Here is an 18636-nt window from a genome sequence, read left to right on the forward strand (position 1 = left end):
AAGACTTTTTGAAACCTTTAAAAATGTACATTGGGAATTTTTAAGAGAGAATTTTTTTTTCCCCTTTCAAATTTCATACCACATTTCCTCATGGAATATATATTAATAGCTCAATTTTGAAAGATGCTCCTCTTTCAAAGATGCTTACCTCTTTTGAAAGGTGCTCATCTCTTGATTAAACAAGTTAATATTATCTTCAGAGTCACTGGAACTTCTAATGTATGAGGGTCTTTGAAATGTGAAATAAATACTCATAATTCCAGTATTTTAATTGACAATCTTTTTCTGAGAAGTTTTAAATTATAAAGCTTAATGTTTCTAAACCTTAAAGTTCAATTTACAAATCTTGTCATTTTATTCATGAATGTAGTAATTCTGTGTTATATTTAAAACATTCATTTTTGTTTCTTAATTAGTCATCAATTACCTTACACGTTTGACAAACTAAATTCCTCTAAATATTTCATGTCATCTTCAAATTGATTAGCTAAATTCCACTAGACATTTCAAACTATAAATTACCAATATTCTTAATTTTCCCAAATACTTTAAGTCTCTCACAAAGCAGTCTTACAAATTTAACAGAAATCTTCCTGAACCTTTAACTGCTACATATAAACTGAAAGTCCAACATATGCTTTAGTCAATTGATTTTCTAAAAGTGTGTATAACTTTGTCAGTGAAACTACCCTTAAATAATTCAAATTAAAATATCAAGATTACTGTTAGTCAACTTCTTTTAAATACTTTAAATAAAAGCTCTCAAGCCTAAAGTATCACATTTCCTGTGTCAGATTCTTAAGTTTCAAATATCTTAAATATCAAATGAAGTATCTCTAGCCCTAACAAAAGCATGACAATTATTTTGAGCTACTTTGTTATTTTTGTATGCACTCCTTCCCTCTTTGAAGTCAAGGTTACTTACCTAACAGAGAACAGAGAATTTCCATCTCAGCTCTGTTGACAAGGGATGCAGGGATACTCCTTGGACTGGGAATTAAATAGATGGGTGCTCATTCCCTGGTGGAACTGGAGGAGCTGATTTTCAGGGTAATGAAATTTTTTTTAATGCCCATAGCTCTTTTCTTAAAAACTGTACCATGCAGCATACCTGCCATTATTCTTTATCTTAACATCTTGTAACTATTTTTAATCATTTGGTTTGGATTGATGGTATTCTCTACCCTTCTGTGGATTGCAGTTAATCTCTCTGCATTACCTAACTTGACTTTCCACTCAATTTGTATTTTGTTTACCTGTCCTTCTCCTAGACCTCTATCTGTAGTAATTTTACTGATTTGTATCAAAGGTCCATATTATGCTACTCATTATATGCTTCCTTGACTTTAGGATTTCTCTTTTCTTTTCTGCATTCCTTCTAAACAGATTTTGTTCACTGTTGTCTTCATTTAAAAATTGCATTTATACCTTTTCATCTTTTTGTGAGCCATGTTTATTCATTAAAGCTTCCAAGTCAATTATTATTTAGTTTGAAAACAAAAACAGTCATGGAAAGTGGTCAACCTGTTACACTATTTGATTTCAGTGTGACTTTGGGCAAGCTTGTCTTAATCTCTTTGAGCCTTGCCTGGCCTCAGTTTTAAACGAGACAAATATCTTACCCATATGAAGGCAGAAGTCTATATAAGAGAATATCTTGGAGCCTTCTTTTTTATCTCAAATAGTTCTAATTCTTACCCCTTTTCATCTTGCTGAGTTGCTCTTTTCTGACATTATCTATTTTGATGGATCATACTCAGAGAAATTTCTTTTTCAACTTTTAATTAGTTGTAAAATTTAAAAACCTTGGATTTTCTTCTTTATTCCTTCAAAATGGAAAGATTAGAAAATGCTGTGTTTTCATTCTCACTTTTCCCCTAAAAGCTTGAGCTCAGTCTTGGCTACCACCTCTGGATGGTCTGTGCTTCCCCATTAACCTTAATCCATACCACACTCTTCTTGCAGTGAATTGAGCCTATGGTGTGTACACAGAAACAATGATTCTTAAAAACGAGGCCAGGTCTAGAATTTAACAAGTGACATTTCTGCATAAGATAGGATAAGCATTTTAAAAACAAAAAATAAAATAAACTGCTACTGCTATATTTTTTAATCTCAAACTAAATATATATGCTCACTAAACTCTCTTTGTTAGAAAGCAATTTAGGTTTAGAATGCAGTGGATAGCTCCCATGTTTCTCTTGTTTGTTTTTTTCCATGCAGTACAAACTTTCTGATCTTACTATTGGTTCTAGGAAGAGGCAAATATTTTTGTTTGTATAAGTTGAGTTCTTACTGTCCTATCAGTGTATTGCTCCTGGTTATGTAGACAGTTTTGTATATTTCCTGATAATTACTCCCAAGGTTTTTCTTATATATCTTAAATGTACCCAATTATTAGGAGTTTAACACAGTCATTTAAAAATTGCTTAAAGATTATGATTATGTATACGCTTCAAAGAATTCATACCATATTGTAATGGCTATTGTTTTTTACATCTTTTCTATATAGGATTAGAGGCACTCTTAATATTCCAGATAAGAAAAGAAATCTGTGAGATGTTTGTCATTTACCTTGGCTCCCTGGACTTAGGACATGAAATTCTATCCAGCAGCATGAGAGCAATATTAAAAAATGATGTAGTATCAAAGTCAATGATAAATAGGTTCACCCTAAGAATTTAAATGTGTTGAGTAGATGTAGCAATGTGATTAGTATTCAGTGTCCTATATCTAATTCCCTTTTCAAGCATTGAAAAGCCAACCAAGCTTGAAACATTTTGCAGTGTACCAAGCATTTGTGTGCTCCATTCAGTCTCAGGGTAAATTTTGCCCATTTGAATGTCTTTCTGATGTACATAGTTTGGAAAACAAATGTCCACAGATAAGAAATAAAAGCCACTTAGTATACTACACCACCACAAACACTGTAGGGCTAGTGAACATATAATTTTATTTCTCATTATTGGCTATAACATTATTTTCTTGCCTAATTTGTTTCAGTGAGATGTTTAGCAATGTGTACCTAATTGCCTTTCAAAAACAGTAATACTCAATTAATGTAAATGCTGATTTATGCTTGATGTCATACTGAATTTATAATAATTTGGAAACTAGAGACAGCAACCTATAGAGAATGAATGAAATGAGTTTAGATACTTACAAATGGAAAGTTCTTTTAGAGTAAGCAAACTGTTAGTATGCACAATAAATCCATAAATTATTGTGAAGTTCTGGGTGTTAGAGTAAGTAAATTTTGTACACATTATATTTACAAAATGGGGTGTAAACTTTTGGGAAGTTCTTTCTTTTGTGTTATAGACAATGACAGCTAAGATTAGCTTCTTGTCCTTCATATGTAGCATTATTATGTAATGTGAATACTTATTGGCATAAAGCTGTTTCTATAATTGAAGGTATACAAATTGATTATTATGTTTAAATGATTTATGACATCAATAATTACAAATGTCTTCTATATACAAAAGTTCTAAAAACATAAGAAATCACAGTGGATAATTCTTATATACTTATGCCTCAATTCTGTTAAACTTTTTCTTCTGGAAAATCAATTTTCTGAAAATATTTAAACACAGCTGCATTTCTGGGATGACCATTTCAAATATTGCTCAGCAATGATTCCAAAGCAGGCCATATTGAGTAGAATGATTCTGGGGACACGATGCCCAGGCACAAGAAAGGAAGATTTAAAAATAGGTTTGCCTTAAATTAGATATCTTTAAATGTAAAGAGTGTTTTGTTTTATGGGGGTGTTTCTCAGTGAGACTGATTATTTTTTGATGGTATCTCAGTGTCTTTCAGGAGAGTCCCTCATAACTGTTCTGTCTCTAAAAACATTTCAGAAGTACCTATGTCTTGTCTCTTGCTCATATTTCTCATTTACTTTACCTGATTGGCTTTCATTTATTATCCCATTCATATTTTCCCCATCATTGAGATATTAGAAGTAAAATTTAAAAAAATAGAATTTTCCCAACATGATTTTCCATTCCATGAAATAATAATTTATTTTGTTATATATTCACAAATGTAAACCTTAGTTATCTTAAAGCTACTATGACTATCAGTATCAAACATTCTTTGCTAATCTTCTGGGTTTTTTTATTAGCAAAGTAGCTTATATGTAGGACCTGGGTAAGGATGATGCACTAATATTTTTCTGAATTAAAGTGATATAGCATATACTCATATGATTCCAAAAATCACTAGAGTGTTCTTACTCTAATAAAAGATAGTGCATGCCCCCTCTTTCCCATCTTTCCTTAATGGCTCAGTGATTAAAAAGTGTTAAATTATTGGCCACATCCCATCTGTCAGTTTAGAAGATAAAAAGAGACAGATCCAGCTAGGTTTGCCACATGCCCCAGTGGTCTTCAGACAGAAACAGAGCCTAGATAGGGACATAAATCTCCTGATGCCCTGCCAAGAACTTTCCTATAACACTGACACATCTGGAGGAACAAGGACTAGGTAAGAGTAAGAAATAACAAGAAAAAGTGAAAACAGCAAACTCTAGGTTGCAGTAGAATGATCACTGAGGCTAAACAATTTTGAGATTATAATTTTCTGTCTATAAATGGGAGTTGGATAGATGAGGAATGTCAGAAAGATTAATTAAGAATATGAATAGTGCAATAAGAAAAAAGGTGGAGTCAATGAGATGTAATGTAACATCTCCCCCCACTTTACCCTGATTTTAGGGTTAAAATATGAGACGGTATCAGTGGAGAAGTTAAAGTTTTGTGAAATGTCAGTTTACCATTTCATCTCTAGAGGTTGATTTAGGTCTTCTTACAGCTTCTGATTCATTCTTGATCATGCTTGTGTTTTCTTTCTCTTTCTTGATCAGTAGTATATTTATAATTGATTAAACATTCTTGTTCACTAATTCTGTCATCTATGTCATCCATGTGTCTGTTTATATTGATTGTTTTTCCCTGGTTATAGGATGTATGTTTATGCATCTTTTCATGCCTGATAATTTTGATTATATGTCAAACATTGTGAGTATTATATTGTTAGGTACTGATTTTTTTATTCCTTAAATATTTTGAGGTCTTATTTAGCAGAGAATTTAAGTTAGTTAGAGTTTGATACTTTTGGATTGCTTTTAAGCTTTGTTTGGTGGGTTCTGAACAGCTTTTAGTCAAGAACGAATTTGGCCACACTAGGTGATGCATTGCCCTTTTAAGATCTTAACTCAATACCTTGCAAATTAGGAGGTTCTTCTGCCCTGGCTCATGGAATTACCAGGTATTCTCAGGCCTTTGTGAGCTCCAGATATTGTTCCTTTTACTCCTTAGTTATGGTTATTTCCATATCCTTAGTAGTTTCCTTTTATGCCTGACCAGACTAGGCAGCCATATGGCTAGCCACATGACTTGACTCCTGTGCATGTGTTCAGCATATGCTCACTTCCTCTTTCCACACAGCTTCTCCCATCTTCCTCATACTCTGCCCATCAGATTCTAGTTTTCTTGGTGTCCTATAGCTCTGAACTATTCTGAATGCTGGACTCAGAGATGTCCTTCTTCATGCAGCATCTTGAAAGTTTCTGGGGCAGTGAATGTTTTATTTACATATAGATTTGTCTTTCTCTCTCTGAGAGATCTCTGTCCGGCCCTGCCTCTTCCTCAGTGCTTGACAACAGCTTGACACAATGCTAATGTGAGCCACATAGTGGGTTTTCGACAAACACAAGTGATAATCCATTTGACAAACATTCGTTGAGAGTTTGTTATGTAATAGGATTTTGTGAGTCATTAGGAATACAGAGATGAATAAAGCATGGTCCCATAGCCTAGTGGAGAAAACTAGCATGTACAGTTTTAAACACAGAGATTATGAAAATGAGGAAGACTTTTCCTGAGAGATTAGAAGATTTTAGAAAACTTGGTGTTTGCTGAATTTAGCATAACATTGGATTTTACAGTAACATTCAATAAGTACTGTAGATGAAGACTACTGCCACTAATTCATAGGTCTATTCTGCTTAGAAATGTTGACAACTTGTTTTTACTTAGTTCTCAAGAAAGGATAGCTTATATAAATGCACAATAAGAATATGATATGTTTAAGAAAAACTTGAATTTATTATTGCTTGTACTATCATGAATATTATTTATTTAAAATTCCAAATCTTTAAAGCTAACATTGATAGATAAGTTACATAGTCTTGTTTTATTTTGTCATAATCAGTTTAATCAAACCTTCATCTTTACTACTGCTCCCTCTTGCCTTTTTCCCCATTTTGATTTTCTTTTTTCTTATTCTTTTTTTCTCCCTCCCCCTTTTGCTTATTCCTGTTCATATTTTGAAAAGCAGTGTCTGCAGATAGTTATTTATATGTATGAATTCACTGGTTCATTCTAGTGCGAAATAGGTCATTCTGGAACAGTGAGAAATGTGATTGCTGAATTTCAAGCAGCTTTTGCTGCTCAGCTGGATCTGTAGAAGAAGCACAGGGGTCATGGAAGCACTTGTTGAAGATTTCTTGTTGCCATTGTTTTAGTAAGAGACTTGATACTGATGAATATTGTGTCTTCAGTGTATTGGTGAGAGAAGAGAGACTTAGGTTCTAAATTTAACACCCATTGGGATTTTTTTTTTTAACCATTGATCTGATAAACATGAAACACATAGAATTAAATACTAATTAAAATGTGTGGGGAGAGTTTTCTCCTTAAAAAAATTAAAGTCCTGTAAACAAAGGTACTTTGAAATATTTTAGGCAAATATTTGCTTTTTTATCTCTCTAGCATGCTGATGCTCTAGAACAGAAAGTAAACTGAGGTAGGATTGATAAGTGATGAGTCTCATCAAAAATAGCAAATTCTTTTATAAGAAAATGAATACTTTGAAAAATTCTACATTATTCAGTATTGGAAAATTAAAATTATTTAACCTTATGCCTTCCTTTCCTATGTAGGTATTAGTATTCTAAATAGGAAACTACTTTCAAACAGTAAACTATTTACAAACTTGATAAAGGGCCTATTAATTAAAATCTAATTCACATCAAGTGGCAATTTAGGTTATGAGTACATGCATTAATTCATAGGTTTCTATCCATCTAATGGATTGTGATTATTTTCATTAATAACTACTTAAGAAAATTTAGAAATTCTAGATTTGCAAATACCTATTTAGTTCTTTTCAATTATTAATATAAATAGTCTGCATTTTTAAAAAAATACTGTATTATTGAAGAATTTATTTCAAGTTGAACACAAAGGATCTTACATGATATTAATTCAAAAGTATGCTTCAAGTTCTGCTTGGGTGTTCTTGAATCCAGTGGTTTTTCTCTTACTAATTTTAAAGCAAGTGAGTGAAAATGAGCATTTACTTGGCTGGCTAGGGAGCCAGTGTTGGCTAGGGGCACACTTGCTTCACCCCAGAGCACCACAGCCACACCTGTGCACCTATTAAATATGATGTTAATTGCTTTATTGACCTGTAAACTAGAAGAATTCGACTCTATCATGTGACACATGTTTAAAAGAAAATCTTTATTTTCTCTGGTGATTTCTCTGATTTTAACAGAATGGGTGGATTCTTTCACCTACTCAACTCGTATGACCTTATATGGGCTTAACGAATTGAATATTAGAAGAGTGATTCAGATAAAATGTTATTAGTCAAAGATATTGCAAACCATTTTCATCATACATTGATGTACCTTGTTTTCTTGGAACATATGCAAGAAAGTAATTATAATTAAAGACCACAGAATTTCATGTTTGGGGACCTTGGGAGTGTGCACTAGCCAGTTTCCATTATGTAGGGGAAAAAAAATGTCTTTCCTTATTCAATGTTAGTTCTGGTTGAAGTGCATATAATGAAAGACATATTAATAGAAGAAAAGTATGAGAATTTACTTAAATATAAATTTTATGCACACAGGATCCTTCATAAGCAATAAAGACCTAATGAAATAGATAAACTGTGGGTTTGTTTTGTTTTGTTTTGCTTAACTGAGATTTGTACTTGAGGCCCTCATGCTTTCTAGGAAAGCACTTTACACCTGAGCCATATCCCCAGCTCTTTTTGCTTTAGTTATTTTTTTAGATAGGGCCTTCAGCATTTTGCCCAGGTGGGCCTCAGACCATGATCCTCTTACCTATGCCTCCCACATAGCTGATATTATTACCATATACCACCATACCTGGCTTGTTTGTTGAGATGGGGTCTTGCTAACTTTTTCCCTGGGTTGGCCTCAAACCATGATTCTCCCAATCTCTGCCTCTAAAGTTGCTAGGATACAGGTGCCACCATGCTCTTCTGGAATCTGTGTATTTGTTTTATGCAAGGTTTGATGAAGAAGTGTTTAGTTATGGAAAACTATGGTCGAACCAAAGGGGTATGATCTGTTGGTAATAAACTTCGCAAGACTTGTTTGTTCAGATTTTTCTTTGTGTCCTTTCTTCTGGACGTAAATAGGGCACCTTTTACATGTTGGTCTTATGACCTGCTTTAGGGAGAAGGTCAGAAAAATTCTTCATAAGTTTTATGACCTGCTTCAGAGAAGAAGGGTTGGGTAAAGTGAGAGAGACTTTCTTCTGCTGTTTTCTTAAATACCAAGGTGCCATATTTAGGGGAAGTGTGGTCTGAGCCCTACCAATTCTAACACTTTTTGTCCTTCCTTTTGCAAACCTTGGTTATTTCACTCCCTGCTCTCTCTGTCACTTTCCCAATAGGTCATTGAAGGTGTGAGTCTTTTGGTCCAATGAGGAACCAGATACAATAGAGGTGCTTTCCCTAACTTGCCTTGTCTTATTTAAGCAAAGACACAGATGCAAAATTTCTAAGGAATGTTCTACTTAGTGTGGAAAAATGGAAATAATTTATAAAGATTTTCTTTTACAGTAAGACAACTAACGGAAAAAACTTAAACTTTAGTAATAGCTACTCTTGTTTTTGTTTAAACATACAAATCTATTCTGATGTGATTATCCTGATGTGTAATGACTTCATGCATTCATGAATTCATCTGTTACCCTTCAGGTATTTATGTGCTCATCTCCAAGGGTACAAAGATGATTCCTGTCCAAAGAACAGTACTTCATAGTTTTGGAAGCACTTTCTTTTTTTTTTTTTCCCCATTTTTATTCTATTATTCATATGTGCATACAAAGCTTGGTTCATTTCTCCCCCCTGCCCCCACCCCCTCCCTTACCACCCACTCCACCCCCTCCCTCTCCCCCCCAATACCCAGCAGAAACTATTTTGCCCTTATTTCTAATTTTGTTGTAGAGAGAGTATAAGCAATAATAGGAAGGAACAAGGGTTTTTGCTGGTTGAGATAAGGATAGCTATACAGGGCATTGACTCACATTGATTTCCTGTGCGTGGGTGTTACCTTCTAGGTTAATTCTTTTTCATCTAACCTTTTCTCTAGTACCTGTTCCCCTTTTACTATTGGCCTCAGTTGCTTTAAGGTATCTGCTTTAGTTTCTCTGCGTTAAGGGCAACAAATGCTAGCTAGTTTTTTAGGTGTCTTACTTATCCTCACCCCTCCCTTGTGTGCTCTCGCTTTTATCATGTGCTCATAGTCCAATCCCCTTGTCGTGTTTGCCCTTGATCTAATGTCCACATATGAGGGAGAACATACGATTTTTGGTCTTTTGAGCCAGGCTAACCTCACTCAGAATGATGTTCTCCAATTCCATCCATTTACCAGCAAATGATAACATTTCGTTCTTCTTCATGGCTGCATAAAATTCCATTGTGTATAGATACCACATTTTCTTAATCCATTCGTCAGTGGTGGGGCATCTTGGCTGTTTCCATAACTTGGCTATTGTGAATAGTGCCGCAATAAACAAGGATGTGCAGGTGCCTCTGGAGTAACAGTCTTTTGGGTATATCCCCAAGAGTGGTATTGCTGGATCAAATGGTAGATCGATGTCCAGCTTTTTAAGAAGCCTCCAAATTTTTTTCCAGAGTGGTTGTACTAGTCTACATTCCCACCAACAGTGTAAGAGGGTTCCTTTTTCCCCACATCCTCGCCAACACCTGTTGTTGGTGGTGTTGCTGATGGTGGCTATTCTAACGGGTGAGGTGGAATCTTAGTGTGGTTTTAATTTGCATTTCCTTTATTGCTAGAGATGGTGAGCATTTTTTCATGTGTTTTCTGGCCATTTGAATTTCTTCTTTTGAGAAAGTTCTGTTTAGTTCACATGCCCATTTCTTTATTGGTTCATTAGTTTTGGGAGAATTTAGTTTTTTAAGTTCCCTGTATATTCTGGTTATCAGTCCTTTGCCTGATGTATAATTGGCAAATATTTTCTCCCACTCTGTGGGTGTTCTCTTCAGTTTAGAGACCATTTCTTTTGATGAACAGAAGCTTTTTAGTTTTATGAGGTCCCATTTATCTATGCTATCTCTTAGTTGCTGTGCTGCTGGGGTTTCATTGAGAAAGTTCTTACCTATACCTACTAACTCCAGAGTATTTCCTACTCTTTCTTGTATCAACTTAAGAGTTTGGGGTCTGATATTAAGATCCTTGATCCATTTTGAGTTAATCTTGGTATAGGGTGATATACATGGATCTAGTTTCAGTTTTTTGCAGACTGCTAACCAGTTTTCCCAGCAGTTTTTGTTGAAGAGGCTGCTATTTCTCCATCGTATATTTTTAGCTCCTTTGTCAAAGATAAGTTGCTCATAGTTGTGTGGCTTCATATCTGGATCCTCTATTCTGTTCCACTGGTCTTCATGTCTGTTTTTGTGCCAGTAGTACCATGCTGTTTTTATTGTTATTGCTTTGTAATATAGTTTGAAGTCAGGTATTGTGATACCTCCAGCATTGTTCTTTTGACTGAGTATTGCCTTGGCTATTCGTGGCCTCTTGTGTTTCCATATAAATTTAACAGTAGATTTTTCAATCTCTTTAATGAATGTCATTGGAATTTTGATGGGAATTGCATTAAACATGTAGATTACTTTGGGGAGTATCGACATTTTTACTATGTTGATTCTACCAATCCATGAGCATGGGAGATCTCTCCACTTTTTATAGTCTTCCTCAATCTCTTTCTTCAGAAGTGTATAGTTTTCCTTGTAGAGGTCTTTCACATTTTTGTTAGGTTTACACCTAGGTATTTGATTTTGTTTGAGGCTATTGTAAATGGAATTGTTTTCATACATTCTTTTTCCGTTTGCTCATTGTTAGTGTATAGAAATGCTAATGATTTTTCTATGTTGATTTTATATCCTGCTACCTTGCTATAGCTATTGATGATGTCTAGAAGCTTCTGAGTAGAGTTTTTTGGGTCTTTAAGGTATAGGATCATGTCATCTGCAAATAGGGATATTTTGACAGTTTCTTTACCTATTTGTATTCCTTTTATTCCTTCTTCTTGCCTAATTGCTCTGGCTAGGAATTCCAGTACTATGTTGAATAGGAGTGGAGATAGTGGGCATCCTTGTCTGGTTCCTGATTTTAGAGGGAATGGTTTTAATTTTTCTCCGTTAAGTATAATGCTGGCTGTAGGTTTGTCATATATAGCTTTAATAATGTTGAGGTAATTTCCTTCTATTCCTAGTTTTCTTAGAGCTTTTATCATGAAATGATGTTGGATCTTATCAAAGGCTTTTTCTGCATCTATTGAGATGATCAAGTGGTTTTTGTCTTTGCTTCTGTTAATGTGGTTTATTACGTTTATTGATTTTCGTATGTTGAACCACCCCTGCATCCCTGGGATGAAGCCTACCTGGTCGTGGTGAATAATCTTTTTTGATGTGTTGCTGAATTCGATTTGCCATTATTTTGTTGAGGATTTTTGCATCAATGTTCATTAAGGAGATTGGCCTATAGTTCTCCTTTTTGGAGGTGTCTTTGCCTGGTTTTGGGATAAGTGTAATACTGGCTTCATAAAATGTGTTTGGCAGTTTTCCTTCCCTTTCTATTTCATGGAACAGTTTAAGGAGGGTTGGTATCAGTTCTTCTTTAAAGGTCTGATAGAATTCAGCAGAGAATCCATCAGGTACTGGACTTTTCTTTTTGGGGAGACTCTTGATTGCTGCTTCAATTTCATTTTGTGTTATAGGTCTATTCAGGTGATTAATTTCCTCCTGGTTCAGTTTTGGATGGTCATATGTATCTAGAAATCTGTCCATTTCTTTTAGATTTTCAAATTTATTGGAATATAGGTTCTCAAAGTAGTCTATGATGATTTCCTGGACTTCCATGGTGTTTGTTGTTATCTCCCCTTTTGCATTTCTAATTCTACTAATTTGGGTTTTTTCTCTCCTCAGGTTTGGTTTGCCAGGGGTCTATCGATCTTGTTTATTTTTTCAAAGAACCAACTTTTTGTTTCATGAATTCTTTGTATGGTTTTTTTGGTTTCTATTTCGTTGATTTCAGCTCTTATTTTTATTATTTCTCTCCTTCTCTTTGTTTTGGGATTTGCTTGTTCTTGTTTTTCTAGGAGTTTGAGATGTATCATTAGGTCATTGATTTGGGATCTTTCAATCTTTTTAATATATGCACTCATGGCTATAAACTTTCCTCTCAAGACTGCCTTAGCTGTGTCCCATAGGTTCCGGTAGGTTGTGTTTTCATTTTCATTGACTTCTAGGAACTTTTTAATTTCCCCTTTTATTGCACCGACGATCCATTCTTCATTAAGTAATGAGTTATTTAGTTTCCAGCTGTTTGCATGTTTTTTGTCTTTACTTTTATTGTTGAGTTCTACTTTTACTGCATTGTGGTCAGATAGTATGCATGGTATTATTTCTATTTTCTTATATTTGCTGAGGCTTGCTTTGTGCCCTAGGATATGATCTATTTTGGAGAAGGTTCCATGGGCTGCTGAGAAGAATGTATATTGTGTAGAGGTTGGATGAAATGTTCTGTAGACATCTACTAGGTCCACTTGATCTATTGCATATTTTAGATCTTGGATTTCTTTATTGAGTTTTTGTTTGGATGACCTATCTATTGATGATAATGGAGTATTAAAGTCTCCCACAACCACTGTGTTGGCGTTTATATATGCTTTTAGGTCTTTCAGGGTATGTTTGATGAAATTGGGTGCGTTGAAATTGGGTGCGTACAGATTGATGATTATTATTTCCTTTTGGTCTATTTCCCCTTTTATTAGTATGGAATGTCCTTCTTTATCTCGTTTGATCAATGTAGGTTTGAAGTCTACTTTGTCAGAGATAAGTATTGCTACTCCTGCTTGTTTTCGGGGGCCATTGGCTTGGTAAATCTTCTTCCAGCCTTTCATCCTAAGCATATGCTTATTTCTGTCGGTGAGATGAGTCTCCTGTAAGCAACAAATTGTTGGATCTTCTTTTTTAATCCATTTTGTCAAACGGTGTCTTTTGATGGGTGAATTAAGTCCATTAACATTAAGTTTTAGTACTGATAGGTATGTGGTGATTCCTGCCATTTAGTTATCTTAGTTGTTTGAAGGTTTGATTGTGTGTACCTAACTTGATGTTACTCTCTACTGTCTTGCTTTTTCTTATCCTATGGTTTGGTGCTGCCTGCCTTTTCATGGTTAAGTTGGGTGTCACTTTTTGTGTGCAGGATCCCTTGCAGAATCTTTTGTAATGGTGGCTTTGTGGTCACATATTGTTTTAGTTTCTGCTTATCATGGAAGACTTTTATTGCTCCATCTATTTTGAATGATAGCTTTGCTGGGTAGAGTATCCTGGGGTTGAAGTTATTTTCATTCAGTGCCCGGAAGATCTCACCCCACATTCTTCTTGCTTTTAATGTTTCTGTTGAGAAGTCTGCTGTGATTTTGATGGGTTTACCTTTGTATGTTACTTGTTTTTTCTCTCTTACAGCCTTCAATATTCTTTCCTTAGTTTCTGAACTTGTTGTTTTAATGATGATATGTCGTGGAGTAGTTCTATTTTGATCTGGTCTGTTTGGTGTCCTGGAGGCCTCTTGCATTTGTATGGGAATATCTTTCTCTAGATTTGGGAAATTTTCCGTTATTATTTTGTTGAATATATTACGCATTCCCTTCGCTTGCACCTCTTCTTCTTCTTTGATGCCCATGATTCTCAAGTTTGGTCTTTTGATGGAGTCAGTGAGTTCTTGCATTTTCTTTTCACAGGTCTTGAGTTATTTAATTAATAGTTCTTCAGTTTTTCCTTTAATTACCATTTCATCTTCAAGTTCTGAGATTCTGTCTTCTGTTTGTTCTATTCTGCTGGATTGGCCTTCCGTTTTGTTTTGCAGTTCTGTTTCGTTCTTTTTTCTGAGGTTTTCTATATCCTGTCTGTTTTCTTCTTTAATGTTGTTTGTTTTTGTCCTGAGTTCATTTATCCATTTATTCATTGTGTTCTCTCTTTCACTTTGGTGTTTATACAGTGCTTCTATGGTTTCCTTTATTTCTTCTTTTGCTTTTTCAAATTCTCTATTTTTATTGTCTTGGAATTTCTTGAGTGTCTCCTGTACATTTTGGTTGACCCTATCCAGTATCATCTCTATAAAATTCTCATTGAGTACTTGTAGTATGTCTTCTTTTAAATTATTCTTGTGGGCTTCATTGGGTCCTTTGGCATAGTTTATCTTCATTTTGTTGGAGTCTGGCTCTGAGTTTCTGTTCTCTTCATTCCCCTCTGGTTCCTATACTAATTTTTTGCTGTGGGGAAACTGGTTTCCTTGTTTTTTCTGTCTTTCTGTCATTGTCCTTGGTGTTGTTACTGTCCCTGTACTGTGTGTAATTAAGTATTTTCTAGCTTGTAATAATAACAATGGTAATATTGAGAATGGAAGAGTGAGCTGAGATGGAAAGCAAGAAGTTAAAGAAAAGGGGAAAACAAATATACAGACAAGAGGGAGAAAGCAGAACAAGGTATCAGACAAGAGAGTTTCAAAGGTATAAACAGGGAGTGTTAGTGTACTAATCGACAGTAAGCTGGTCCGCGTCTTCCCAAGCCGTATGGGCACCGGCCACTGGCGGCCCCGGGGGCCCTCCTCGGTTCTCCGTTTAACGTGAAGTGGAGATTCTCTGCGCCGGCTAGAGATGTGGAGGAGTCAAAGTTATGCCTTTTCTCGGTGATTATGCCTGCAAAGTGTGTCTCCAGCGTCTCTCCAAGATTTCACTATAGGAGGGTCGCTTTCTGCTTCCTACCTCTAGCCGCCATCTTGGAATCCTCTTGGAAGCACTTTCATTGAAGTTCATCTGATTGTTTCTCCATTTAGTCAACAAATACTTGCTGATCTCCCTGTCCTTGGCATTTGGAATTAGAGTGGTGAATAAGACAGAAAGTCTGCATTTGTGGAGCTACCTTCCAGCAGGAGGGATGTATAAAGAACAACTTAAAATTTTCTTTACACAAGGTAGTGGTAAGAAAAAGAGGTTAAGTTGATGTAAGGGGTAGAGCATGTGATTACTGGCTGTTCTTTGCAATTTTCTGTAGGATGGTGAGGCTGGCCCTCATGGAGGAGCACTGGGTAACCATATAGATAAATGAGGAAACAGCAAGATAAAGTCCTTGAAGAAGCAACACATTGGTATATTTGAGACAAGAGAATGGAAGGAAGTATAGCCAGAGCAAAGTCAGTGAAGGAAGGAGGGGTAGCAAATAAGTTTGGGAGCTGACCTGCAGGCAGATTATGTTGGGCTTCATAGGTGATATGAACTAGTCTGGATTTTATTCTCAGTATGATAGGAAGCCTTTGTAAAGTTTTGAGTGGAAGAATAACATGATCTCATTTACAGTTTGAAAGAATCATCCAAGCTACGCAATGTTGCTCATGCCTGTGATCTTACTCAGGAGGCAGAGATCAGGAAGATTGCAACTAAAGGCCAGCCTGGACAAAAAGTACAAGAGATCCCCATCTCAACCAATAAAAGCTGGGTGTGATGGCCCATGCCTTCATCCTAGCTACATACACCTGAAGCATAAGTAGGAAGATTGAGATCTGGACAGAAACACAAAATGCAATTTGAACAATAACTAAAGCAAAAAGGGTTGGGGGCACCGCTCAAGTAGTAGAGCGCTTGCCTAGCAAGTGCAAGGTTCAAGCCCCAGTAGTGCCAAAAAAAAAAAAAAAAAAAAAATCATCCAGGCTGACATGTAGTTAATAGATTATACCAGTGGAGGGACGGAAGCAGAGAAACCAACTAGGAGGTGTTATAGTAGCATAATATATGATGCTGGTAAGGTGGTAAGGACTTGAGTTAGGAGTGGAGATTATGGGAAGTGGGTGAAATTCATTATGTATTTTGAGAAGAGGGCCAATAGCAGTTGCTGCTAAATCAGATGTAGGAACTAGAGAGAGGACCACCCATGGCACATGCTCAAGCCTTGTGATGCTCCTCCACACTGCAGGTAAGGAATGGTGGTTTCAAGGTAATAAGTACTTTCCAAAGATTGTTCTGCTACAGATCCTGAATTAGATCTGAAAAAATTACTTTTCTGGTCTATTGTTTTTTCCCTTTCCTTCTACTCAGAAAAGTAAGATCATTCTGTGTTAGATGAGGAGGCAATATTTGGGTAACAGAATTCTGAATATAATGAGAATTTACTGTTTTATCACTATAGGGATTATGAAATTTTATTGTAGTTTTTTTTAAAGTACATATTCAATATTCTAGATCAATTTCTTTAAAATTGTTAGCTCTTTACCACTCCATGTGGTCTTTCCTAAGTAGAACAGCTATGAATGATTGAAAGTCACATCTGATTTTAGTGTGAGAAAGAATACTTAGAAAAGGACTCTTAGAAGCCAGAATCAGAATGGAAAGGGATAGTAAGTTGGAAATTAAAATAATTTTCATTTACTAGTGGATTATCTTATTGCATATGGTTCTCTCTCTGTGGTTATAGACTTAGCACTCCTCTTTATCTGATCTTGTTCCATAAGGGCAAAGGATGATTTGGGTGGTTTTAGTGGGGTGAATAGTGTAAGCAATACAGGCATCAATCCAGATCCTTGCTCTGTACTCTTTCAGCCTAGATGCCCTATATTGGTTAAGGGTGCCTCTAGTCCAAGCTGCAAATTAAGTAGGAGACTCTGAATAATTCCTGTTTTTATTAAGGAGTTATCTGACCCTTAGTCTGTGCTTGTATTATGTCAAGGTGCTTTACATTTTTACATTTAATTCTTACACAAGTCTATAAAGAAGTTACTATTATTTCTCTAAATATAAACGAGGTCAAGTGACTTGCCTTGGCCTCATAGAGTTATAGATAAGTGATAATGCTAAAATTACAACCAGTGAATCTAGCCCCATTGCTCTGCCCTTCCCTCTGCACCATGCTTCTCATGAAGAATAAGCACATGTATGAAGTAAATGAAAGAGAGAATGTTATTTACATTTCATAGTACAGATTCTCAAGTTTTAGAAAAATGAAGAATATAGTTAGAAAAAATGTTACATGGGAAATGACTAATTCAATTACAATAAAAACGGAATTAAAATAAGTGGTGTTTTATGCACACATTCACTGGAAATACACCTGGACAGTAATGAGATGAGCAGAGTGATGAGGTGGGAAGGGCTTACGTAAGTCAGCTCTTCAGGAATGGGTACTCATTCTGACCTTGTCACTTGCAAGAGGTGTATTTACATTGTGCATGAGTCATGTGTTCCTTCAACACTACCTTGTATCTTGTTGCTCTCATATATTCTAATCAAATTAAGTATTTTTAATGACAGTTTTTGAATTCTGTAATTTGTCTTTTTTATTCTTCTTGTTTTATTAACTAGTGTTTATGGAATGAAAGGAATGAATTTTCCCTTAAAAGAGACTAGTGAAATGATATCAGGCTGCACAGGAATCTTTGCTTAACTTTATGTTTAATATTGCAAAGAACTCTCAGATTCCTTTCCAAAGCCATTGTGACATTTTACATCCCTACAGGATGTGTATGGATCTCAGTATGTATTACGTATGTATGTATATATAGGTATGTATGGGTCTCAGTTTCCCTATAGTCTCTCCAGTACTTGTAATTGCTTGTCCTTTAGATTTTATTTCCTTAAGTTGCATGTTTAGAAGAACTGGAAAGCTGTTCTACTTGCTTGTTAAACACCCTCGGTTTTCCTCTGCTACATAATGCAGTGGAGTTGTTAGTTAAGAAATAGAAGAAAGAACCCTAAAGTTAGAACTGGCTTTTCGTCCCAGCTTATCACGTACTGCTTGAGTTATTGTGAGTAATTCACTTCACTTTTATGAGCCTCAGTTTCCTGTAATTTAAAATATCATTACAAATCCCTCAATTCCTGATGATGATCCAATAAACAATATGTGAAATACGCTAGAGCATCAGACTATTCTTGTTCTTTTTGTGTTATCCTCCCTTGTATTCTCTCTGATTCATATTTAAGTAAATAAATAGGAGATACTAAGTGATTCTACTTTAATAGCTTTTTTCCTTGTAGAATATAGTCTTATAAAGCTTTATGTTTCTTTTCTATCTTTGCCACTGTTAGTTAATTTTATTTTTTTCTTTTATTCATATGTGCATACAATGTTTGGGTCGTTTCTTCCCCCTTCCCCTGCCTCCTTCCTCTTCCTTTTAGTTAATTTTAGAAATAACAGAAAAGTTGAAAGCTAAGCTTGTGTACTGTCCTGTTCCTTTTGGAAAGAATTTTATAATTTGTCTAGGATAAAAAATGAAGCAGGTAATCTACA

The 18636-nt window shown here is 35.3% G+C and overlaps 1 protein-coding gene across 2 annotated transcripts in view; it reads left to right on the top strand.

Annotated features, from left to right (window-relative positions):
* Window positions 1-18636, top strand: part of Fbxl17 (F-box and leucine rich repeat protein 17) — a 481585-nt gene that overhangs the window by 224428 nt on the left and 238521 nt on the right. The gene's annotated exons all lie outside the window — the stretch shown is intronic.

This window comes from Castor canadensis, chromosome 6, assembly GCF_047511655.1.
Source record: "Castor canadensis chromosome 6, mCasCan1.hap1v2, whole genome shotgun sequence".
Lineage (NCBI taxonomy): Eukaryota > Metazoa > Chordata > Mammalia > Rodentia > Castoridae > Castor > Castor canadensis.